General features: G+C 43.1%; 1 long non-coding RNA gene across 1 annotated transcript; it reads right to left on the bottom strand.

Moving 5' to 3' along the window:
• Window positions 1–493: 493 nt before the first annotated feature.
• LOC120979332 lies at window positions 494–25,517 on the bottom strand. The gene is made up of 3 exons (XR_005774272.1): window positions 25,507–25,517; window positions 11,172–11,178; window positions 494–619 (listed from the first exon to the last, which is right to left on the bottom strand). It is a non-coding gene; the product is annotated as an uncharacterized LOC120979332 (long non-coding RNA).

The following is a 25,517-nucleotide window of genomic DNA, read 5'->3' as shown; positions in this document are numbered from 1 at the left end:
AGTCCCTTCATTTTGCGTACGTCAAGAATGTATGAAGAAACAACAATATATATACAGAAAGAACAGAGACATGGTGTAATGAATGAACATAGTGGGGGCACGAGGTCTTTGAGATAACATCAATTTAGAGACCATAAAACTTTCACACAGCTTAGGCTACTTTCACACTAGCGTTTTCAATTCCGCTATTGAGATCCGTCATAGGATCTCAATAGCGGAAGAAAATGCTTTAGTTTTGTCCCCATTTATTGTCAATGGGGACAAAACTGAACTGAACAAAACGGAATGCACCAAAATGCATTCCGTTCCGTTTGGTTGCGCTCCCATCGCGGACAGAATAATGCTGCAAGCAACATTTTTCTGTCCGCGATGTGGTGCGGAGCAAGACGGATCCGTCCTGACACACAATGAAAGTCATTGGGCACGGATCCGTTTTCTCTGACACAATAGAAAACTAATCCATCCCCCATTGACTTTCAATGGTGTTCATGACTATAGAAGACATAATACAACTGGGTCCGTTCATGACGGATGCATGTTGTTGTATTATGGTAATGGAGGCGTTTTTACATATCCATGACGGATCCGCAAAAAACGCTAATGTGAAAGTAGCCTTAGGCTCAGGTTTTGGCTTTCCGTTTGTGAGATCCGTTCAGGGCTCTCACAAGCGGTCCAAAACGGATCAGTTTTGCCCTAATAGATTCTGAATGGAAAAGGATCAACTCAGAATGCATCAGTTTGCCTTACATCAGTCTCCATTCCGCTCTGGAGGCGGACACCAAAACGCTGCCTGCAGCGTTTTGCTGTCCACTTGACGAAACTGAGCCAAACGGATCCGTCCTGGCACACAATGTAAGTCAATGGGGACGGATCCGTTTTCTCTGACACAATCTGGCACAATAGAAAACGGATCCGTCTCCCATTGACTTTCAGTGGAGTTCATGACGGATCCGTTTTGGCCATGTTACAGATAATACAAACAGTTCCGTTCATGACGGATGCACACGGTTGTATTATTGTAACGGATCCGTTTTTGCAGATCCATGACTTGTTCTCAAGATTTTTGATATTCTGTTGTCTTTATTGTCCATTCATTACACTGTGTGTCTGTTCTTATTGTATATATATTGCTGTATGCTGCCTCGAAAGCTTGCCATGTAACATCATTGCTTCTATTGTTGTTAGCCATTAAAAGGTATCAGACCTGCAAGACTCTTATGTTTCTCTTAATGAGAGCACTAGACTAGTGTTCTACTGGCTAACATGGTACCAGACTTTTTCCTTTTTCTTTTAACATAACTGAAACATAGAAACATAGAATGTGTCGGCAGATAAGAACCATTTGGCCCATCTAGTCTGCCCAATATTCTGAATACTATGAATAGCCCCTGGCCCTATCTTATATGAATGATGGACTTATGCCTATCCCATGCATGATTAAACTCCTTCACTGTATTTGCAGCTACTACTTCTGCCGTAAGGCTATTCCGTGCATCCACTACTCTCTCAGTAAAGTAATACTTCCTGATATTACTTTTAAACCTTTGCCCCCTCTAATTTAAAACTATGTCCTCTTGTAGAAGTTTTTCTTCTTTTAAATATTCTCTCCTCTTTTACCTTGTTGATTCCCTTTATGTATTCAAAAGTTTATATCATATCCCCTCTGTCTCGTCTTTCTTCCAAGCTATACATGTTAAGGTCCTTTAATCTTTCCTGGTAAGTTTTATCCTGCAATCCATGTACTAGTTTAGTAGCTCTTCTCTGAACTCTCTCCAAAGTATCAATATCTTTCTGGAGATATGGTCTCCAGTACTGAGCACAATACTCCAAATGAGGTCTCACTAGTGCTCTGTAGAGCGGCATGAGCACCTCCCTCTTTCTACTGGTAATGCCTCTCCCTATACACCCATGCATTCTGCTAGCATTTCCTGCTGCTCTATGACATTGTCTGCCTACCTTTAAGTCTTCTGAAATAATGACCCCTAAATCCCTTTCCTCAGATACTGAGGTTAAGACTGTATCACTGATATTTTATTCTGCTCTTGGGTTTTTACACCCCAGGTGCATTATCTTGCACTTATCAACATAAAATTTTAGTTGCCAGTTTTTTGACCATTCCTCTAGTTTTCCTAAATCCTTTTCCATTTGGTGTATCCCTCAAGGAACATCAACCCTGTTACAAATCTTTGTGTCATCAGCAAAAAGACACACCTTACCATCGAGGCCTTCTGCAATTTCGCTGATAAAGATATTTGTCACGAGGGTGTCAAGAGCCACGCCTGACTCCGTTATACCCGGGGTCAGGAAGTCGCAGCGGGTGGCTGCGCGCTCCATGTAGAAACATAGTGCTGTTTCTTTATGGTAGCTTTCTGGGTTTGCCTTGCAACCCTTTTTGGCTCACTCAGGGATCCGTAGCTCCTTCTCCTCAGCTGTTTCTTGTCCAGCACTCCCAACCTCCTTATATTCCCCTCTCACACTTCTCTGGTTGCCAGATATAGAGCTTCCTGCCTGGACTTCTATACTGACCCACTGGAGCTGTGTAACTGTGTTCCCTGGTTGTTGTTCCAGAGTGTTACCCTCCGGATCCCTGTGGGCCTTGGTGGTCTGCTGTTGTCGCCCACCTGGGATTATATGTTTTGACTGTATTGTCTGTCCTCTCCTTGGTGTTTTCCTTTAGTGTCAGTGGTGCGGACTAGTGATCCCACCGCCCCGTTCACTACACAGGGCTCATCTTAGGGAAAGCCAGGGTTTAGGCACGTGATCGGCGTACGGGTGAGGAACCCGTCTAGGGACGTCAAGGCAGTCAGGTGCCAACCGCAAGGTGAGTCAGGGGTCACCACCTTTCACTCTCCCTTGGACAGGGCCTTCCCACTTCCCTCCCTTTGCGTGACGCCGGTCATTACATTATATCTGGCCCTTATTTTGTGTAGGTAAAAAAAAAAATAATAATAATTTCTTTCTACCTACTTAGAATCCAGTATGGATCCAGTTGCTGCTTTGTCAGAGCAACTTCAAGGCCTGTCTTTGGAGGTGGCAAGATTGAAGGCGTCGGTCCTCCAGCGACAGCAGCAATTACAACAGACCGAAAGCCCAGCGGTTGCTACAGGTAACCAGGTTGTTGTGGAACCCAAGGTTGTTCTTCCTGACAGATTTTTTTGGGGAAGGGACAAATTTGTGACGTTCCGTGAGGCCTGTAAATTATATTTTAAGCTGCGCCCTTACTCCTCTGGTAATGAAGAACAGCGGGTGGGGGTTGTTATTTCCCTGCTGCAGGGGGACCCGCAATCCTGGGCGTTCTCTTTACCCGCTGATTCCCAGGGTCTCCGGTCAGTGGATGAATTTTTTGGGGCCTTTCGTCTCATATATGACGACCCTGACCGAGTCGCACTGGCTGAATCAAAATTACGGAGACTCCTACAGGGAGAGCGGCCAGTAGAGGAGTATTGCTCAGAGTTCCGTAGGTGGGCTACGGATACCCAGTGGAACGACCCGGCTCTCAGGAGTCAGTTCTGCTCTGGGTTATCCGAAAGGATTAAGGATGCGCTTGCGCTGTATGAGACTCCCTTTTCCCTTGATGCGTTATGTCCCTTGCTATCAGAATAGATAGACGTCTTAGGGACAGATTGAAAAAACCGGAGCAATTGGTAACCCCTCCCAAGCAGCAGTTAGTCTGTACGGACTTAGACGAGCCTATGCAGCTAGGAGGAACTACTCGTCAGGTCCGTCCTCCTGAGGCTCGCCGTAGGCGTGGGGTTTGTTTTTTCTGTGGGGAGAGGGGTCATTTTATTAATGTGTGTCCTTCCTTCCTCAAAAACAAAAAAAACTTCGGAAAACTACTAACCCCAGGCTGTGTGGAGGATGTCAGCCGGGGGTATACGTTTCCTCCATACGAACATCGCAATTTGTGCTGCCAGCGGTTGTTGTTTTTGGCGTTAAGATGGAGACTATTTATTTTTTTCTAGACAGTTGAGCAGGAGTAAATTTGATAGATGCCCATTTTGCCCACACTATGGGTTTGTCTCTCTGTACGCTACAGAGACCTATTCCCATATTCGCTATTGATTCTGCTCCTCTGTCTCAGAGAAACCTCACTCACATTGTCCATAACTTACACCTTCGGGTAGGGGACCACCATAATGAGTTGCTTTCATGTTATGTTCTGGAGGGGCTTCCCACTCCGGTGGTGTTGGGTCTTCCCTGGTTGGTAGCGCACAATCCAGTGGTGGATTGGCAGGCCAGGGAGATATTGGAGTGGAGTGAGCATTGCAGAGAAAATTGCTTAAATAGCAATTGCTTAGTCGCCTCCATAGCTACCCTACCTACATTTATTTCAGACTTTGAGGATGTTTTTTCTGAAAAGGGTTGTCAGAAGTTACCACCTCACCGTCCTTATGATTGCCCGGTTAACCTGATTCCCGGTGCAAAATTACCCAAGACCAGGTTATATAATCTTTCGGGTCCAGAGAGACAAGCCATGAAAGATTATATCTCCGAGAGCTTGGCTAAGGGACACATCAGACCCTCTTCTTCACCCGTGGCTGCAGGGTTTTTCTTCGTTAAAAAGAAAGATGGGGTCCTGCGTCCTTGCCTAGATTTCCGCGAACTAAACCGGATAACCATCCGAGACCCATACCCTCTTCCTCTCATTCCTGACCTGTTTAATCAGATAGCGGGTGCTAGGTGGTTCTCCAAACTTGATCTTAGGGGGGCCTACAATCTGATTCGTATTAAGGAGGGGATGAGTGGAAGACAGCTTTTAACACACCTGAGGGGCATTATGAAAATCTAGTCATGCCTTTCGGTCTGACCAATGCTCCTGCTGTCTTCCAACATTTCGTTAATGACATTTTTAGTCATCTTATCGGCAGGTTTGTGGTGATATACCTAGATGATATTTTAATTTATTCGTCTGATCTGAAAAGACATGAGGTGCATGTCAGACAGGTACTGCAGGTCCTACGGACGAATAAATTTTATGCTAAAATTGAAAAGTGTGTCTTCGCCGTTCAGGAAATACAGTTCCTAGGTTATTTATTATCTGCTTCAGGTTTCCGTATGGATCCTAGGAAGGTCCAGGCAATTTTAGATTGGGATCTTCCTGAGAACCTCAAAGCACTGCAACGGTTCTTGGGCTTCGCTAATTTCTATAGAAAATTCATTAAAAATTATTCGGTGATTGTAAAACCCCTTACTGACATGACTAGGAAGGGGACTGATTTTTCTAAATGGTCTGACGCCGCTAAAATTGCTTTTTCCTCTCTAAAAGAGAGGTTTACCTCGGCACCTGTACTAATCCAACCTGATGTCTCCCAGCCTTTTATTGTTGAAGTTGATGCGTCGGAGGTGGGAGTGGGGGCTGTGCTGTCTCAGGGTCCGTCTCCTGGCAAATGGCGTCCTTGTGCTTTCTTTTCTAAAAAACTATCTGCAGCAGAAAAGAACTATGATATTGGCAATAGGGAACTATTAGCTATTAAACTAGCGTTTGAAGAATGGCGTCACTTTTTAGAGGGGGCAATCCACCCCGTCACTGTGATTACGGACTACAAAATCCTTCTGTACCTCGAATCAGCTAAGCGTCTCACCCCTAGACAAGCTAGGTGGTCACTATTTTTTACCAGGTTTAACTTTGTTATTACCTATCGTCCTGGGGCAAAAAATACCAAGGCAGATGCACTATCTCGTTGTTTCCCTGGAGGGGGTAATGTGAGTGATCCGGTACCCATTCTACAAAGAGGAGTGGTTGTCTCTGCGGTACACTCTGTTCTGGAGGGGAAGGTGTTAGAGGCCCAGGGGGACGCCCCGGTCTCTTGCCCCTCAGAGAAATTGTTTGTACCGTTGAACCTGCGTCTCGAATTATTAAAGGAACATCATGATTTGGCACTTGCTGGGCACCCGGGTAGTAAAGCAACCTTGGAGCTATTGTCTCGTCGTTTTTGAGAGCCAAGGTTGCGTCAGGATGTAATGGATTTTGTGTCTTCCTGTTCTACTTGTGCGCGCGCGAAAGTCCCTCATACACGTCCTGCAGTGTCTTTATTGCCACTTGTCATTCCCAATAGACCATGGACACATCTGTCAAAGGATTTTATCACTGACTTACCTTTGTCTGCGGGTAAAACAGTTATCTTGGTAGTAGTGGACAGGTTTAGCAAAATGGTACACTTCATTGCGTTACCCGCACTACCTAATGCTAAGACTCTTGCTCAGGTATTCATCAGTGAAATCGTGAAGCTTCACGGGGTCCCTTCCGATGTTGTTTCGGATCGGGAAACCCAGTTTATTTCTAAGTTTTGGAAAGCTTTTTGTTCCCGTTTGGGGGTACACTTGTCCTTTTCCTCAGCTTTCCATCCTCAGTCGAATGGACAGACTGAGCGTACCAACCAAAACCTTGAGACATATCTAAGATGTTTTGTGTCTGAAAACCAAGAGGTGTGGTCATCATATTTACCGTTAGCCGAGTTTGCCATAAATAATCGCCGTCAGGAATCTACTGGCAAGTCACCATTTCTTGGTGCATATGGTTTTCATCCCCAATTCTGTACTTTCAAAGAGGGGGGGGTCTTCTGGGGTTCCCGAAGAGGAACGGTTTTCATCATCTCTTTCATCGGTATGGCAGAAGGTGCAAGCTAACTTTAAAAATATGGGAGGTAAATATAAATGCATGGCTGATAAGAGACGGTCGCCAGGTCCGGACCTAGGAGTGAATGACTATGTGTGGTTGTCTACTAGGAATATTAAATTAAAGGTTCCCTCTTGGAAACTGGGTCCTAGGTTCATTGGCCCTTACAAAATAGTAGCCATCATTAACCCCGTGGCTTTTTGCCTGGAGCTACCTCAGACTTTTAAAATCCATAACGTCTTCCATAAGTCGTTACTCAAGAAATATGTTCCACCTCTAGAACCGTCACTGCTGCCACCCCCTCCTGTTGTTGTGGATGGTAATCTAGAGTTTCAAATATACAAAATTGGTGATTCTCGTCGGGTCCGCCGCTCTCTTCAATATCTGGTGCATTGGAGGGGTTACGGTCCCGAGGAAAGAATGTGGGTTCCAGCGTCTGAGGTAAACGCCAACAGGTTAGTTCGGGCTTTTCATGCCTCTCATCCTGAGAGACCTAGTCCTGAGTGTCCGGAGGCCCCTCGTAGAGAGGGGGGTACTGTCACGAGGGTGTCAAGAGCCACGCCTGACTCCGTTATACCCGGGGTCAGGAAGTCGCAGCGGGTGGCTGCGCGCTCTATGTAGAAACATAGTGCTGTTTCTTTATGGTAGCTTTCTGGGTTTGCCTTGCAACCCTTTTTGGCTTACTCAGGGATCCGTAGCTCCTTCTCCTCAGCTGTTTCTTGTCCAGCACTCCCAACCTCCTTATATTCCCCTCTCACACTTCTCTGGTTGCCAGATATAGAGCTTCCTGCCTGGACTTCTATACTGACCTACTGGAGCTGTGTAACTGTGTTCCCTGGTTGTTGTTCCAGAGTGTTACCCTCCGGATCCCTGTGGGCCTTGGTGGTCTGCTGTTGTTGCCCACCTGGGATTATATGTTTTGTCTGTATTGTCTGTCCTCTCCTTGGTGTTTTCCTTTAGTGTCACTGGTGCGGACTAGTGATCCCACCGCCCCATTCACTACACAGGGCTCATCTTAGGGAAAGCCAGGGTTTAGGCACGTGATCGACGTACGGGTGAGGAACCCGTCTAGGGACGTCAGGGCAGTCAGGTGCCAGCCGCAAGGTGAGTCAGGGGTCACCACCTTTCCCTCTCCCTTGGACAGGGCCTTCCCACTTCCCTCCCTTTGCGTGACGCCGGTCATTACAATATTAAATATTATGGGTCCCAGAACAGATCCCTGAGGTACCCCACTGGTAACAAGACCATGGTCTGAATATACTCCATTGACTACAACCCTCTGTTGTCTGTCCCTCAGCCACTGCCTAATCCATTCAACAATATGGGAGTCCAAGCTCAAAGACTGCAATTTATTGATAAGCCTGTGGGACAGTATCAAAAGCCTTACTAAAGTCTAGATAAGCGATGTCTACTGCACCTCCTCCATCTATTATTTTAGTCACCCAATCAAAAAAATCTATAAGATTAGTTTGACATAATCTCCCTGAAGTAAACCCATGCTGTTTTTCATCTTTCAATCCATGGGATTTTATATGTTCCACAATCCTCTCCTTAAGTATGGTTTCCATTAATTTCCCCACTATTGATTTCAGGCTTACTGGTCTATAGTTGCCCGATTCCTCCCTACTACCTTTCTTGTGAATGGGCACAACATTTGCTAATTTCCAATCTTTTGGGACGACTCCTGTTACCAGTGATTGGTTAAATAAATCTGCTAATGGTTTTGCTAGTACACTGCTAAGCTCTTTTAATCGCTTTGGGTGTATCCCATTAGGCTCCTGTGACTTATTTGTATTTATTTTAGACTTAGAACCTCTTCTTCTGTAAAGGCACATGCATCAATAGATTAATTAGTCTTCCTCCCTAACTGAGGTCCTTTTCCTTCCCTTTTCCTTTGTAAAAACTGAACAGAAGTATTTATTGAGGCAGTCAGCTAGTTCTTTATCTTCTTCCATATACCTTCATTCTTTTGTTTTTAATTTGGTAATTCCTTGTTTTAGTTTCCTTTTTTCATGTATGTATCTGAAGAATGTCTTATCACCTTTTTTCTGACTGAGCTAATTTCTCTTCTGCCTGTGCTTTAGAAGCTCTTATAACTTGCTTGGCCTCTCTCTGCCTAATCTTATGAATTTCCCTGTCATCCTCGTTTTGTTTTGTTTTTTATAATTACTAAATGCTATCTTTTTGGTTTTAATGATTTTGGCCACTTCTGCTGAGTACCACAGTGGTCTCTTCCTTTTTTTTGCTTTTACTGACAAGCCTAATGCAATTATCTGTTGCCTTCAATAGTGCCACTTTTAAGTAGTCCCATTTCTCCTGGACTCCAATGAAACTGTTCCAATCTGATAGGGACTCGTATACCACTAATCTAATTTTAGAAAAGTCAGTTTTTCTAAAATCTAAAACTTTTGTTTTTGTGTGGTGCGACTCAGTCACTGTACTTATAGTAAACCACACTGACTGGTGACCACTAGATTCCAAGCTTTCCCCTACAGTAATAGCAGATACCAGATACATAAAAAATTATTATTATTATAATTATTAAACACAATTAGTAGACACTTCATTCTGCTGAGTAAATGTTTATTAGCCATATTAGCTACTAATAGATGATGCAATATCTTTACCACTTCACCTATATTCTTGTCCTGTACATTACAGGTTATAAAGATTCCTTTTTTTTGTTTTGCAGTTTTACATTCTCTTTTAACACATGGCAGTGGCAGTAGCTAGATGACCATAATGTGTCAGTCCAACTGCATGATTATACCAACTGTTTCAATGGTGGTTCACCTGTACCATTGTACCGTCTGCACTTGCATCTGCTGTTTGTGGTAGCAGTTTAGGGCCATCTGTTATTAGTGTCCTAGCACTGTGTATCCTGGCATGAATTGTGCCTGTCATCCGTCTCAGTTCTGTATTGCGAGGGTTAACCTTTTGCTTGCTGTCTGTGTCTGCATCTATTTGACTAATGAGGTTTTTTAAGTCTGTTATATAGTCCTGAGTCCTGTGTCTGTTTGGTGGCTGTCTCTTGAGTGCTATAACCTGCCCTAGTTGAGCAACTTTCTTGTCTTTCATGTATGTCTTGCTTTGTTCCGTGTTGGAGTCTGTCTGTGCCTTGGTCATAATCATAGTCCAGTTTGTCTCTGGATTGCTCTATGTCATAGCCTGAATTCCGTCTTAGTTAGTTTGCCATAGTCTGATCCATGTCACAGTCTGAATCCTGTTCTAGTTTGTTTGCTAAAGTCTGTTCCGGATGTTGTCCTGATTCCATCCTAATTCTTGTCTGATTGGTTTTCCCTAGTTTCTGTGTATATCTGCTGTGTCTGAACAGTGTCCAAGTTCCTGAAGTACGCGTATCCAAGTACATATGTCAGTATGTCTGGGTTCCTGATCTGTCCGTCTGCCAGTGCTCCATGTTTTGTCTCATGTATTTTGTGTTTGCCTTGGATTTGCCTGTGCTCTGCCTGGTTCTCAATTGTGCCAGGCCTGTGTCTATGAACACAGTAGGTCAGTTGCCAAGTACACAGGGACAATACCAGGAGGCAGGGACGGACCGGACATAGAATCTACCTGGAAAGTTCTGATGTCCAGGGGGCTGGCCGAGCACTCCTCGCGACCGCTGGCCGGGTACATGATGATATGATCATTAATTAATGCTCTCAGCATTAAAGTGGGAGTATCAGGCACTAATGCATCTGGCCAACAGCTGCAGGTCCCCCCTGAACTCAACTGTATTGCCATTCTCAGGACGGTGATACAGTTCAATACTGCGGCGAAGGTGGCAGTATTTTGTGCTGCACTGTGGTATTCCGTTCTGCCTTCGTGTTATTTTGTGTTGCACTATGGTATTGCTTGTCCCGCCTACTTAATTTGCCCTGTCTTCTGTCTGTATGGGACCACTTTTAGTTTTTTCCAGGGCCACTTTAACCCTTTCAGACTCTGAGTTTTTTTTTTTTGCGTTTTCGTTTTGCGTCCCCTGCCTTCCCAGAGCCATAACTTTTTTATTTGTCTGTTTACATAGCCATATGAGGGCTTGTTTTTTGCGGGACAAGTTGTACTTTTTGTACTTTCCAACACCATCATTTAATATTGCATATGATGTAGTGGGAAGCGGGGAAAAAATTCCAAATGGGGTGAAATTGCAAAAAAAAAAGCAATTCCACCACAGTTTTACGGGTTTTTGATTTACGACGTTCGATGTACGATAAAACTGACCGGTTAATTTTATTCTACAGTTCAGTACGAATCTGGAAATACCTTATATGTATAGTTTTTCTTGCGTTTTGATAGTGATCAAAAAATTAAAAAGTTGGAAATAATCTGTTTTATTTCTTTTGTCGCCATATTTTGACCCCTATAATTTTTTTGTATTTATGTATAAGAAGCTGTATGGGGGCTCATTTTTTGTGGGGCGATCTGAAATTTTCATTGATACCATTCTGGGGTGTGTATGACTTTTTGATCACTTTTTAGTGCAATATCAAAACCATTACTTCGCACTGTGGTTCCACCACCATTGTCCGTACGCATATCTGTAACACTGACATTCCACAATAAAACTTCTGATAGTGACTGGATGATATATCTAGCACATATTTGCACTTTGCACCTTTATTGGCTTATTTGTGCCCAATTTTCTCTGCACAATGTCGCATTTACGCCAAACCCCATTTACCATGAACTCATGCCTTCTTCTGCTAAGCCACTTGTCAGACAAGGCGGAACAAGTCTCTGAAATATTTAAAGAGATTGTCAGAGTGTTTAAAATTGATGATCTAGCCTTAGGAGAGATCATCAATATCTGATCGGTGGGGGGCCAACACAAGGCACCCCTGCTGATTAGCTGTTTGAGGAGGCCGTGGACTCTTCCTAGGCCAGCGATGTCGGGTTCATTGGTCACATGGCCTGGGCATACCTCAGTCCCATTTGAGTGAATGGGGCTGAGCTTCAGTACCAAGCACAGCTGCTATCCAATGAACGGTGCTGTGCTTGGTAACCCATGAGGAGGCCTCTTTAAATAGTTGATTGATGGGGATCCCAGTTTCAGACCCCCACTGAACAAGAATTGATTACCTATCCTAAGGATAGGCTATCAATATTAAACACGCGGAAAACCCCTTGTGCCAAAATTCTACTGCATGTTCAATATTAACGAATGCAACTAATGTGTTTGAAAGACTTATAGGGGGGCTCCCTCTGTTTAGCCACGCAATGCAATTGCAGGCTACCAATGCATTACTATGGCAGTGGCGGTCTTACAAAGACCCCACCAGAACCTGCCCATTAGGCTATTCCTGAGGAGTGTCCTCATAGGTTGGCTGTTAGTGTTTCTCTGCAATTTTCATCCATTTTAAGCGATCAAAGGATTGCACCTTTAAGTCCTCTACAGGGTACAACAAAAAGATAAATTATGTTAAATAAAGTACCCACCCCAAAAAATGAAGGAAACTCCTTGTAGAATAAAGATAACTTACTGTTTATGGATTTCCTATTTTTTCTGTTCCCCACCACCAAAAACATTATAAAAATCAGTCATTAAATTATGTATGACAAAATGCTTGGGTACTTTCACACTAGCGTTTTTCTTTTCCGGCACTGAGTTCCGTCAAAAGGGCTCAATGCCGGAAAAGAACTGATCAGGTATATCCCCATGCATTCTGAATTGAGAGCAATCCGTTCAGGATGCATCAGGATGTCTTCCATTCAGTCATTTTGAGTGATCAGGCAAAAGATAAAACCGCAGCATGCTACGGTTTTATCTCCGGCCAAAAAAATGGAAGACTTGCCTTAGGCCTCATGCACACGCTGCTGTACAGTGATACACTCGTATAGATCATACCAGTGTATCACTGTACAGCAGCGGCGGCATGAAGCGCAAGGCGTCATAGCAACCAATGGCGCCGTGCGCTCCTGCTGTCAGCAGGAATCCCGGCCGGGTTACCACGGACCGCTCTCGGCCGCGGAACACGGCCGTGTGCATGAGGCCTAGTTGCCGGATACAGCATTTTTTTCCATAGGAATGCATTAGTGCCGGATCCGGCATTCAAAATACCGGAATGCCGGATCCATCCTTCTAGTCTGCGCATGCGCAGACCGAAAAAAAGGTTAAAAAAAAATAATGCCGGATCCGTTTTGCCGGATGACATCGGAAAGACGGATCCGGCATTTCAATGCATTGTTATGATTGATCAAGCATTTTTAAGACTGATCAGGATCCTGGTTAAGCTTGATTTCTTAAGAGAAAACCGCATACTTACACCTTTTCATGGTTCTGTTATTGCTGTGTTTACATGCTGAAGTACATGCTGAGGGGGCGTATAACAACAATGCCTGAGCTCTCCCTCATGAATATTTGTGGGCGTGAACAATCTGACCTTCCCCTGACCCTGCTCTGCACATACTAACTTTGTTTTAAAAAAACTGTCACATGATCATCTTCTAGCTCACACAGACAGATCTTCCTGTCAAATTGCAGATACACAGGGTAAGTTCTAAGCAATATCTGTATCTAAGCAATATCTGTATCTAAGCTATATCTGTATCTAAGCTATTTCTTTATCTAAGCAATATCTGTATCTAAGCTATATCTGTATCTAAGCTATATATGTATCTAAGCAATATCTGTATCTAAGCTATATCTGTATTGAATCTATATCTGTTTCTAACCAATATCTGTTTCTAAGCTATATCTGTATCTAAGCTTTTTCTTTATCTAAGCTATTTCTTTATCTAAGCTATATCTGTATCTAAGCTATATCTGTATATAAGCTATATTTGTATCTAAGCTATTCCTTTATCTTAGCAATATATGTATCTAAGCTATATTTGTATCTAAGCTATATCTATATTAAATAGATATAGCTTATTTATATATATAACTTTGATACATATATATCTTACATACAGTTCAAGCTTAGATACAGATATAGCTTAGATACAGATATAGCTTAGATACAGTTCAAGCTTAGATACAGATATAGCTATATCTATAAGAAGGACATATATCTGTATCTAAGCTAAATCTGTATTGAAGCTATATCTGTATCAAAGCTATATCTGTATCTAAGCTATATCTGTATCTAAGCTATATCTATATTAGATAGATATAGCTTAGTTATATATATAACTTAGATACATATACAGTTGCAAGAAAAAGTATGTGAACCCTTTGGAATGATATGGATTTCTGCAGAAATTGGTCATAAAATGTGCTCTGATCTTCATCTAAGTCACAACAATAGACAATCACAGTCTGCTTAAACTAATAACACAAAGAAATAAATGTTACCATGTTTTTATTGAACACACTATGTAAACATTCACAGTGCAGGTGGAAAAAGTATGTGAACCCCTAGACTAATGACATCTCCAAGAGCTAATTGGAGTGAGGTGTCAGCCAACTGGAGTCCAATCAATGAGATGAGATTGGAGGTGTTGGTTACAGCTGCCCTGCCCTATAAAAAACACACACCAGTTTTAAGTTTGCTTTTCACAAGAAGCATTGCCTGATGTGAATAATGCCTCGCACAAAAGAGCTCTCAGAAGACCTACGATTAAGAATTGTTGACTTGCATAAAGCTGGAAAGGGTTACAAAAGTATCTCCAAAAGCCTTGCTGTTCATCAGTCCACGGTAAGACAAATTGTCTATAAATAGAGAAAGTTCAGCACTGCTGCTACTCTCCCTAGGAGTGGCCGTCCTGTAAAGATGACTGCAAGAGCACAGCGCAGACTGCTCAATGAGACTTACAAAAGTCTCTGGCATATGCTAACATCCCTGTTAGCGAATCTACGATACGTGAAACACTAAACAAGAATGGATTTCATGTGAGGATACCACAGAGTAAGCCACTGCTGTCCAAAAAAACCATTGCTGCACGTTTACAGTTTGCACAAGAGCACCTGGATGTTCCACAGCAGTACTGGCAAAATATTTTGTGGACAGATGAAACCAAAGTTGAGTTGTTTGGAAGAAACACACAACACTATGTGTGGAGAAAAAGATACACAGCACACTAACATCAAAACCTCATCCCAACTGTAAAGTATGGTGGTGTGGACATCATGGTTTGGGGCTGCTTTGCTGCGTCAGGACCTGGACAGATTGCTATCATCGAAGGAAAAATGAATTCCCAAGTTTATCAAGACATTTTGCAGGAGAACTTAAGGCCATCTGTCCACCAGCTGAAGCTCAACAGAAGATGGGTGTTGCAACAGGACAACGACCCAAAGCATAGAAGTAAATCAACATCAGAATGGCTTAAACAGAAGAAAATACGCCTTCTGGAGTGGCCCAGTCAGAGTCCTGACCTCAACCCAATTGAGATGCTGTGGCATGACCTAAAGAAAGCGATTCACACCAGACATCCCAAGAATATTGCTGAACTGAAACAGTTCTGTAAAGAGGAATGGTCAAGAATTACTCCTGACCGTTGTGCACGTCTGATCTGCAACTACAGGAAACGTTTGCTGCCAAAGGAGGTTCAACCAGTTATTAAATCCAAGTGTTCACATACTTTTTCCACCTGCACTGTGAATGCTTACATGGTGTGTTCAATAAAAACATGGTAACATTTAATTCTTTGTGTGTTATTAGTTTAAGCAGACTGTGATTGTCTATTGTTGTGACTTAGATGAAGATCAGATCACATTTTATGACCAATTTGTGCAGAAATCCATATCATTCCAAAGGGTTCACATACTTTTTCTTGCAACTGTATATCATGGATACAGTTCAAGCTTAGATTCAGATATAGCTTTAATATGGAAATAGCTTAGATAAAGATATATCTTAGATGCAGATATAGCTTAGATATAGCAATAGCTTAGATATAGCTATAGCTATATCTATATGATGGACAATTATTAACTTTTTTTGTACTGGGGGTGGTATTACCAGTGTAATGTGGACTTGTTGAGGGGGCCAGGGCTCTAATAACGATCCCCAGATGGGGGAGGGGAACGTGTTAACTGGCCCATGGAAGTGAGGGAAGGAGCCAGACACATACCCTGCTGCTGAAGAAAATCTATCACAACAGCTCTGGTAAGGATCGTGCGCATGTGCGATCACTTACAATCGCCGAGGCTGTGTGAGGGGAGCAAGAGAGGGGCGGGCACCAAAGGCTCTGACGTCTCGTTTACAGAGCCGGGCCACTCCCTCAAGCAGGGAGAAGCTTGTAAACGAGACGTCAGAGCCTGAGCTCGGCAGTGGCTAAACAGAGCAAAATCAGTAAAGTAAGTGATTTACAAAAGAGTTTAATATACTAATATAATAGCTATTAGCATATATTTATTTAACTTAGATAACCCCTTTAAGTAACAAACAGGCCAGGGTTAAATCCACCCCATGGAATGTAATCTCCTCCAAGACCACTAGTGATTACAACAGATGAACAATTTGAAACATGTTGGACACTAGGGATTGCATGCCCTCAGCTGTATCACCACCGAATGAAGCCCTCAAATGTAACACCAAGGATTGTAAACAGACTATAAACTGCTAGGGTAAGTAATGATTCTATCACCCCATAAATCGTCCATCAAGGTTTCAGAGCCTATGGTAAATCACAAGGAATTTACTGAACCCCTAATGGTTTTTTTTCTGCTGGGTAATACATTGTAAGCCTACTAGAAGAAACACTATACACGTAAGACCTCATCTAGACTACCATAATTATATGATCAGTCATCTAAATTTGCATGCCACCAATGTTTATAAGACCTCAATGAATGTCTACAGATTATTAGTTCATGTTAAGGGCAAACGCTCGTTAGCAATTATGTAGTGGAGTAAAAGTGCTGCCAGTTACCTGATGAACGAGCGAAACGCCAATTCATTGGGTAATAGATAATTTATGCGGACACAAAAATCATTGTTCACCGGCGGCAGATTGTCCTGTGTAAACAACATCTGCTGCTGTATGGGGATGAGTGATGGCATTAGCAATTGCTCCTCCCCATACTGTAGAGGAAATCACTGCATGTAAATGCAGCAGTCTCCTCCACTGACGAGCAGGTGCTTGTCAATAAGGAATGCTTCCTTCCAGACAATCGCCTACTGTATCGTCCCTTATTAAGGGGCCTTTACAAGCAACAAGGGCCTCTTGCCTGTCTCAAAATCTTTGATTGAAACAGTTACTATGCAACTGCATTACACCTGAATCCAGGTTTATTATCAAGTTGCTTAGTCTGGTGTTTGCTGGATGAGGGTTTCTTATTGGTATGGCTTTTCATAACTTTATTTCTGTGCCTCTTTACCAGGTATAGCAAAATATCTGCGCAGTTTGTTTTCAGAGTCTTGAATCCTAGTCCATGGGCTTTGTTTGAGTGCATTCTGGGATTTATTGTTCTTTGTCTTATTGTTGTCTGTATTGTAGTTGTATTTATTGTTTTAGCGTCCATCCAGTTGTTAAGTAATTCTGCTTTACTCAAGTCTTGGAAGTATCTAAGCACCAAGATCCATAGTTATTAGGACTTGGGAAAGGCAATAGCTATGATTAAAGTCAAGTTCTGTAGTCTTGAAACAATCAGAGTTATTATGGTTTCCCATCTGCTTTTGCAAGTCAGAAAATGGCACCACTAAAGCCATTTACTGCATCACCCGGGTTAGAAGGACCCCACTGGACAACCAGGGACTTTAAGGCATCTATTAGATCAACCATAATAGTAAACCTAAAATTGACAAGCACTAATGGACTACCAAGTATTAGAAGCCTATCTATGGTCCACAATTAATCACACAGCCCACCATGACAAGAAAGCATTATTATCTCGATCTCTGATCTCACACTCACTTAATCATCAGGTATTCTGGACCTCCAATGACTGGATATATTGTAAGGCTGTCAGTGGGCTATCAAGCATTATGAAGCTTTGCTTGGTTCTATAAACTCTTAGCCCCTCTATAAAGTTACTGTTTCATACAATTCCTCGCTCCAGCACCACCCTCCTGTGTTTTGCTGGCAGGTGAGCAATGTTGCCATAGCAACTGACGCATACTCCCTGCATCCTAAAGCCAGGTGCCTTCTTACCTTGGCCTTACTATTCTCTAGTTACTGTCTCTATCTTTTGATATACACTCACCTAAAGAATTATTAGGAACACCATACTAATACGGTGTTGGACCCCCTTTTGCCTTCAGAACTGCCTTAATTCTACGTGGCATTGATTCAACAAGGTGCTGATAGCATTCTTTAGAAATGTTGGCCCATATTGATAGGATAGCATCTTACAGTTGATGGAGATTTGAGGGATGCACATCCAGGGCATGAAGCTCCCATTCCACCACATCCCAAAGATGCTCTACTGGGTTGAGATCTGGTGACTGTCGGGGCCATTTTAGTACAGTGAACTCATTGTCATGTTCAAGAAACCAATTTGAAATGATTCAAGCTTTGTGACATGGTGCATTATCCTGCTGGAAGTAGCCATCAGAGGATGGGTACATGGTGGTCATGAAGGGATGGACATGGTCAGAAACAATGCTCAGGTAGCCCGTGGCCTTTAAACGATGCCCAATTGGCACTAAGGGGCCTAAAGTGTGCCCAGAAAACATCCCCCACACCAATACACCACCACCAGCAGCCTGCACAGTGGTAACAAGGCATGATGGATACATGTTCTCATTCTGTTTACACCAAAATTCGGACTCTACCATTTGAATGTCTCAAAAGAAATCGAGACTCATCAGACCAGGCAACATTTTTCCAGTCTTCAACAGTCCAATTTTGGTGAGCTCGTGCAAATTGTAGCCTCTTTTTCCTATTTGTAGTGGAGATGAGTGGTACCCGATGGGGTCTTTTGCTGTTGTAGCCCATCCGCCTCAAGGTTGTGCGTGTTGTGGCTTCACAAATGCTTTGCTGCATACCTCGGTTGTAACGAGTGGTTAGTTCAGTCAACGTTGCTCTTCTATCAGCTTGAATCAGTCGGCCCATTCTCCTCTGACCTCTAGCATCCACAAGGCATTTTTGCCCACAGGACTGCCGCATACTGAATGTTTTTCCCTTTTCACACCATTCTTTGTAAACCCTAGAAATGGTTGTGCGTGAAAATCCCAGTAACTGAGCAGATTGTGAAATACTCAGACCGGCCCGTCTGGCACCAACAACCATGCCACGCTCAAAATTGCTTAAATCACCTTTCTTTCCCATTCTGACATTCAGTTTGGAGTTCAGGAGATTGTCTTGACCAGGACCACCCCCCTAAATGCATTGAAGCAACTGCCATGTGATTGGTTGACTAGATAATTTCATTAATGAGAACTAGAACAGGTGTTCCTAATAATTCTTTAGGTGAGTGTATATCAATCAGCATGTGTTTGACTCACCTTGCATTTCGATTCCACTTTTTGTCTTATACAAGCTTTATTATTCTTTTCTTAGGTATCTCCAGTATTGACCGCTGTCCTGAAGTATTGACTCTGACTTTGTGGACTCCTCTGGATTTGTAGTTCCTGCTTGATCTTTGAGTTCTGACCTACAGCTCTAAAAACACTCCTTTGACTGCATCGCTGCTGTGCCTGCTGCCTATTGTTGACTACTGTGGGGAATGCAACCTGGGGATCACACCTCTTCTACCCAAACTTCTCTGCAGGGGTCTTTGTTAAACAATGGAATGATTCCTCAACATTTTACCTTGGTTTAGTCAGTGCCAGAGTGATGGCAGTTCCAAGGTTCCTTCTTCAATGATACACCTACATAAGTTACAAAAAATGACATGCTACTCACTGAGCCACCTGGGATTGTAATGCGTTATCTACATCACCAGGGACTTGTACATCTTTTGTGACACCTAGAAAAAGATGACAATGCTGCCCTGAACATCAGGTATCTAAGACTGACTATATCATTCATTATACAGCTACCAGATAGTATATGATGTTTGAATGATTGACCAGCATTGTGGCATGGAGAAAAATAATTGTAAGGTTAACTGCACCGGAGTCAGTCATGGTGGAGTGCACCAGTGGTCAGTCATGGTGAAGTGCACCGCTGATCAGTCATGGTAGAGTGTATCGGTGGTCAGTCATGGGGGAGTGCACCGGTGGTCAGTCATGGGGGAGTGCACTGGTGGTCAGGCATAGTGGAGTGCACTGGTGGTCAGGCATAGTGGAGTGCACTGGTGGTCAGGCATAGTGGAGTGCACCGGTGGTCAGTCATGGTTGTAAAGAAAACTGTTTTGCATTTTTAAAAGATAAATACAGAGATGAACAGATGAAATAAGTCCTGATTTCGGACTGATAGTAAGAGGGGCCTAAAGGCTGTAATGCCATCAAAGAAGACTCCAGTGAGTGCTTCAATAAGTGAGGAGGATGGGGCAATATTAACCCTTCCCTTTATAGCTCGCTATTGGGCACCTTAGAAGAGGCTTAGACAGAAACTTGCTATGACACCATGAACAAAGGACAGGAGCCTTTACATCTAAGAGCATCCCTCTGAACCAATTCTTCCAGATCCACAGAGCAGGTATCAGGCTTTTAAAATAACAGCTACAACTAGGGGAAACTTCATGGGTGGTGTTCTGCTTCGCGTTATTGAACTGTTGTATAAGACTAGTCAGACAGCTTAACAATAATTCAGAAGTCAAGAAACGTGAGACATCAGATCTGTATGTATTCTCTTTTCTGAATAACTTTGTAAAACTACAATATAAACATAAACAAAACATATGTGTCAGTACATTACACATAATACAGCAGCCTCACTCCATCAGTGAGAGTGCTCACAGACAATTCCATCATTAGTCCAGGAATAGATCAAGAGCTCCTCTGCATGCAGCCTGCTAGATCCAGGAGCAGTCATGAAATAGAGGAAATACAGTTCCAGGTTAAAGGTTACTGCCTCTGACTCTGAGAAAAATACACTTCCTGTAAAGTTCTGGCGAAGTAGAAACTAACTTTGACCACTAGATGGCAGCAACGTCAAACATAACATTTCAGTATAATCTTTACAGTACATTACATACATTTATTATGCACAAAATGGGCAGAACACTCCCTGTCTGGCATAATTATTATGTCACTACCTAAATAACTAGAAAAAAACATATAAACAGGAATGGAATCCTAGCTAATCTGAAACGAAAACTATAATGTCAGTTATAGGTCTAAGATAAGTTTTGGAAGTCCCATTCTTTGCAATCTTGACCTCCACCTTCCTAACATTGCCATCCCTGCTTGGAAGAGCATTGACAATAAGTCCTACAGGCCACTCGTTCCTGCTCTCTTGGCTGTCTTTCAACAGAACAACATCACCCACTTTTACATTTGGGCGATCCTCAGTCCATTTCCTACGGCGTTGCAGATTTGACAGATACTCCCTCTTCCATCAAGCATTGTACTTGCTTCCATTGTTTAGCATGAACTTGTGTTGTACTTATGGTTCCAGATGGAGCAGACAAAGAGTTCACCAACATTGCTGGGGTAAGGACCATAGGTGTATCTGGATCTGAGGACACAGGAACTATAGGCCTGGCATTCATAATAGCTGTAACCTCTGCCATAAAGGTGCTCAAAGTCTCATGGGTCAAGTGAGCAGTTTTAGTTTGTAGCAACATAGCGTCCAAGATTCGCCTGACAATACCTATAAGTCTCTCCCAGACACCACCCATGTGTGAAGAGTGTGAAGGATTAAAGAACCATGTACATCCTCTGTCTTGGAGAAAGTCTTGCAATTGTGATTCGCTGGCACAAATGTTAAGTTCCTTGCAGGCTCCTACAAAGTTTGTTCCTCTGTCAGAACGGAGCAGTTTTGCTGGGCCACAAATTGAGAAGAATCTCCTCAAGGCATTAATAAAGCTTGATGTTGACATGGTTTCAAGTAGCTCTATGTGTACAGCTCGGGTGGACAAACATGTGAAAAGGACTGCCCATCGTTTACTGTCTGCGCTGCCTCCTCTAGTGCGGCGGGTTAAAGCAGACCACAGACCAAATACATCTAAGCCCACATTGGTGAAAGGTGGTTGAGCAATTACTCTGTCCTCTGGTAGCTCTGCCATGTTTTGACTTTGTAACCTTCCTCGCAGCTTGCGACAGATGACACATTTGTGTATAACAGCTGATACCAAGCGTTTGCCACCAAGAATCCAGAAACCTGCGGCTCTAATTGCACCCTCTGTGATGTGTCGCCCTTGGTGAACTACTTGTTCATGATAGTACCTAACAAGCAGTGTCGCAATGTGGTGATCATAAGGTATAATGATAGGCTGTTTCTCTTCCTCTGAAAGTTCTGCAAGAGACAAACGTCCACCTACTCTCAACAACCCATTTTTGTCCAAAAAGGGGCTAGCTTCCTAAGACGGCTTAGTTTTGGGAATGTCTTTTGTTTTTTAATGTAATCAATTTCCTTCTGGAAATGTTTGTTTTGAACAGAAGAGATTATAACAGACTTTGCCTGAGCAAGTTCTTCTAGATTGACCTGTTTATGGAAACTTTCCCACCTTCTGACCTGATTGCTGCTGGTTTCCCTCTGGAAGGTTTTAGCGACATGGATTAGTTTGGCTAGGGTCTTAACTAATATCTTCCAGCAAGAAAATCTATCAAAGCAATGTGAGTGAAGTGTGGCTTCAGAAGTTTTGGTGCTGAAGCTTGTAATTTCAAATCTGATTTCAGGGTCAGCTTCAGGCTCTATGAGTGGATAAACATTAGCAGTGTCTATCTTCTCACAGTGTGGTTGGTACAGAAAGGACGGGCCTGAGAACCATATAGAGTTCTGAAGGCATGCTGCTTGAGTAGGCCTAGTGGCATAATCTGCAGGGTTTTGATCCTCTATAGAGAGGGTCTGTTTATCATCATCTTTAGTTTTCTGAAATACTGTTATCCCTAGATTGTCCGTCTCAATGTTGGAATTGACTTCTTCTTTACCATATAGTGTAGAAGAGTCACAGTGTTGTGTTGACCTGCCAAAGCTTTCCTTGACAATGAAGTTGTTGTGACAGGGACTGAGAATGGATGTGCGTCCATTTGTTAACACAGACGTCTTCAAAGTGCTAATGTTGTCAGGCTGGTGAGTTGTCCCCAGGCAAACTTCTCCTACAATGACCCACCCCAGGTCCAGTCTCTGTGCATAGGGGGCATTATAAGGTCCATTGATTTGCTGGCGTACCTTGTGTACCTGAAGGATATCTCTTCCAAGAAGTAGAAGAATAGAAACATCTGGCTAAACAGCTGGGATAAGGAGAGCAATTGAGCGGAGGTGAGGGTGGTGATGAGCTACTTCTGGAGATGGAATCTCAGTTTTGTCGTCAGGTATCATGCCACACACTATTAGGGTAGGAAGTGGGAACTGCACTTTCTTATTGAAGGATTCAATGGTAAAGTCAGTAGCTCTTCTCCCTGTGGTTTCAATTGTCCCCGCACATGTCCTTAGAGTGTATGGAACTGCACTTGCCTTAAGGTTAAAGATATCAAAGAAATCTGACTTTGCAAGGGATCTGTTGCTTTGTTAATCTAGCACTGCATACATTTTCACTGCCCTTTCTCTTATGCCAGTGGGATACACAGTCACTAGACAGATTTTAGAGCATGATCCTGCACTCTTGCCTTGTCCACATACTTCGGTGCAATTAGACATTACAGAGGAGAGTGGGGTCTCTTGTTGCTCCCTGCCCTGATCTTTCCTGGGTTCTACAGTCTCTAGTGGGGCAGGAGCAGGGCCAGGGTGCAAAGCTGCAATGTGTCTCTCACTACCACATTCTGTACATTCTACTGGTATTTTGCAGTCTTTGGCAATGTGATAAGTAGATCCGCAGCACTTGAAACAGATGCCGTTTTGTTTAAGGAAGGACATCCGCTCTGCAATGGGTTTGCTTCTAAAGCCTTTGCATTTCTTTAGTGGATGTGTTTTTTTGTGTATTGGGCAATGTCTATCAGGGTTTTCTATGGTGTGTACCTTGTGGGTGCTTTGGTAGTCTGTGACTTCTGAAGGTACAGCTGTTTTGTGTGTGGATACATAGGCCCTACCGTAAGGTCTGTGAGGTCTCTCAGGTATGTGTGATTGATTGCCGCTGGTGGTGAAGGCAAAACTGGGATCACTTCGGATTTTCGCTTGCTGTCGGACAAACCTAGAAAACACAGAGAAAGGGGGAAAAGCGACTCCATAATCTTCTTTGAATTTACCTCCTACAGACATCCACTTGTCTTGCAGATTTGAGGGTAGTTTCTCTACTATGGGATTAGTGCCTCTAGCTGTATCTAGATACGAAAGTCCTTGCAAGTAGCCATCCTCTTTGGCATATTCTATCTCTAGTAGAAGATCACTTAGTTCTTGTAGCCGCACGTTGTCTCTGTAGCCCACCTTGGGAAAGACTTCAAGTTTTTTCAACAGTGCTCCTTCTATTACCTCTGGGGATCCATACGTTTCTTCTAGTCTTCTCCAGGTCATGTTGAGTCCTGCTGCAGGGTTGAACAGGTTTGCTCTTCTCATCCTCTTAGCATGCTCTGCTGACTCGGTGCCAAGCCATTTTATCATTAAATTAAGCATTTCTGCTGGTGATAAGTTCAGACCTTCAGTGGCATTCAGAAAGGAAGATTTCCATGCCCAATAGTTTTCAGGACAGTCATCAAATTGCAGAAAGCCTGAGCTAACCATTTCTTTGGGATGAGATATTTGGTGACATACACTGCACATTGTTGTTCGCGCCTGTAATCTATAGGTTGAGGTGATGGGAACACTTGTTTTTTGTTCTTAGGGGTTTCTGGTGCTTCATTCTTGGTTTGCTGGCAGCCGCTGACCTCATGAGGTTGATTGGGCCTGCTCAGGGGGTATGTTGATCTCGGCCTGAATTCCTTTGCTTCAGGTTTAAGAGGTTCTGGACGTACTCACTTGTACGATCTGCAGAGAATAGAGGTTTTTCTGGAACCTCTGAGTCTTTATATGATTTTTCACTTCCTGACTGACTTGTTCCCATGTAGGCAGCGGCCTCTGCTTCAGCAGCTGCAGCTGCAGTCTGTCGCTGCAGGATGAGCAATTTTGATTCTAAAACCGCTTCTTCTTGTGCTATAGCAGCTTCCCTAGCTGCTTTCTCTTGTGCTATGGCAGCTTCCCTAGCTGCTTTCTCTTGTGCTATGGCAGCTTTCTTTGCTGCTAACTCCTGCATCATCATGGCTTCTTTTTCTGCGTACTGTAGCTGGACGTGGGCACCTTCTGCCTTGGCATGAGCTCTAACTGCTGAGGAACTTGCTGAGGACATCTTGCTAGCCCGTGAAGTTCTGGACACATGCGACTTTGCATCGTCTTGCTGGGCACTAGGAATGTTCTCCCTGCCTTGCTGTGTCGGCGGTAGCGTGGCATCAGCCTGGTACTTTGTTCCTGATCTTAGACTCATGCTGCAGTAATGGCGTCTCAGTTTATTCCAGACCGTCAAGTGGATTGTCTTTTTACTGTTCTGCTTCGCATTATTTAACTGTTGTATAACACTAGTCAGACAGCTTAACAATAATTCAGAAGTCAAGAAGCGTGAGACATCAGATCTGTTTGTATTCTCTTTCCTGAATAACTTTGTAAAACTACAATATAAACATAAACAAAACATATGTGTCAGTACATTACATATAATACAGCAGCCTCACTCAATCAGTGAGAGTACTCACAGACAATTCCATCATTAGTCCAGGAATAGATCAAGAGCTCCTCTGCATGCAGCCTGCTAGATCCAGGAGCAGTCATGAAATGGAGGAAATACAGTTCCAGGTTAAAGGTTACTGCCTCTGACTCTGAGAAAAATACACTTTCTGTAAAGTTCTGGCAAAGTAGAAACTAACTTTGACCACTAGATGGCAGCAACGTCAAACATAACATTTCAGTATAATCTTTACAGTACATTACATACATTTATTATGCACAAAATGGGCAGAACAGGTGGAATATTTAGGCAAATGTCAGGTGGATGTCACCAGTATCCAAA

The sequence above is a fragment of the Bufo bufo genome, chromosome 9 (assembly GCF_905171765.1).
Source record: "Bufo bufo chromosome 9, aBufBuf1.1, whole genome shotgun sequence".
NCBI lineage: Eukaryota > Metazoa > Chordata > Amphibia > Anura > Bufonidae > Bufo > Bufo bufo.
Note: the sequence above shows the minus strand (reverse complement) of the source record. Positions and strands in the feature narration are given on the sequence as shown.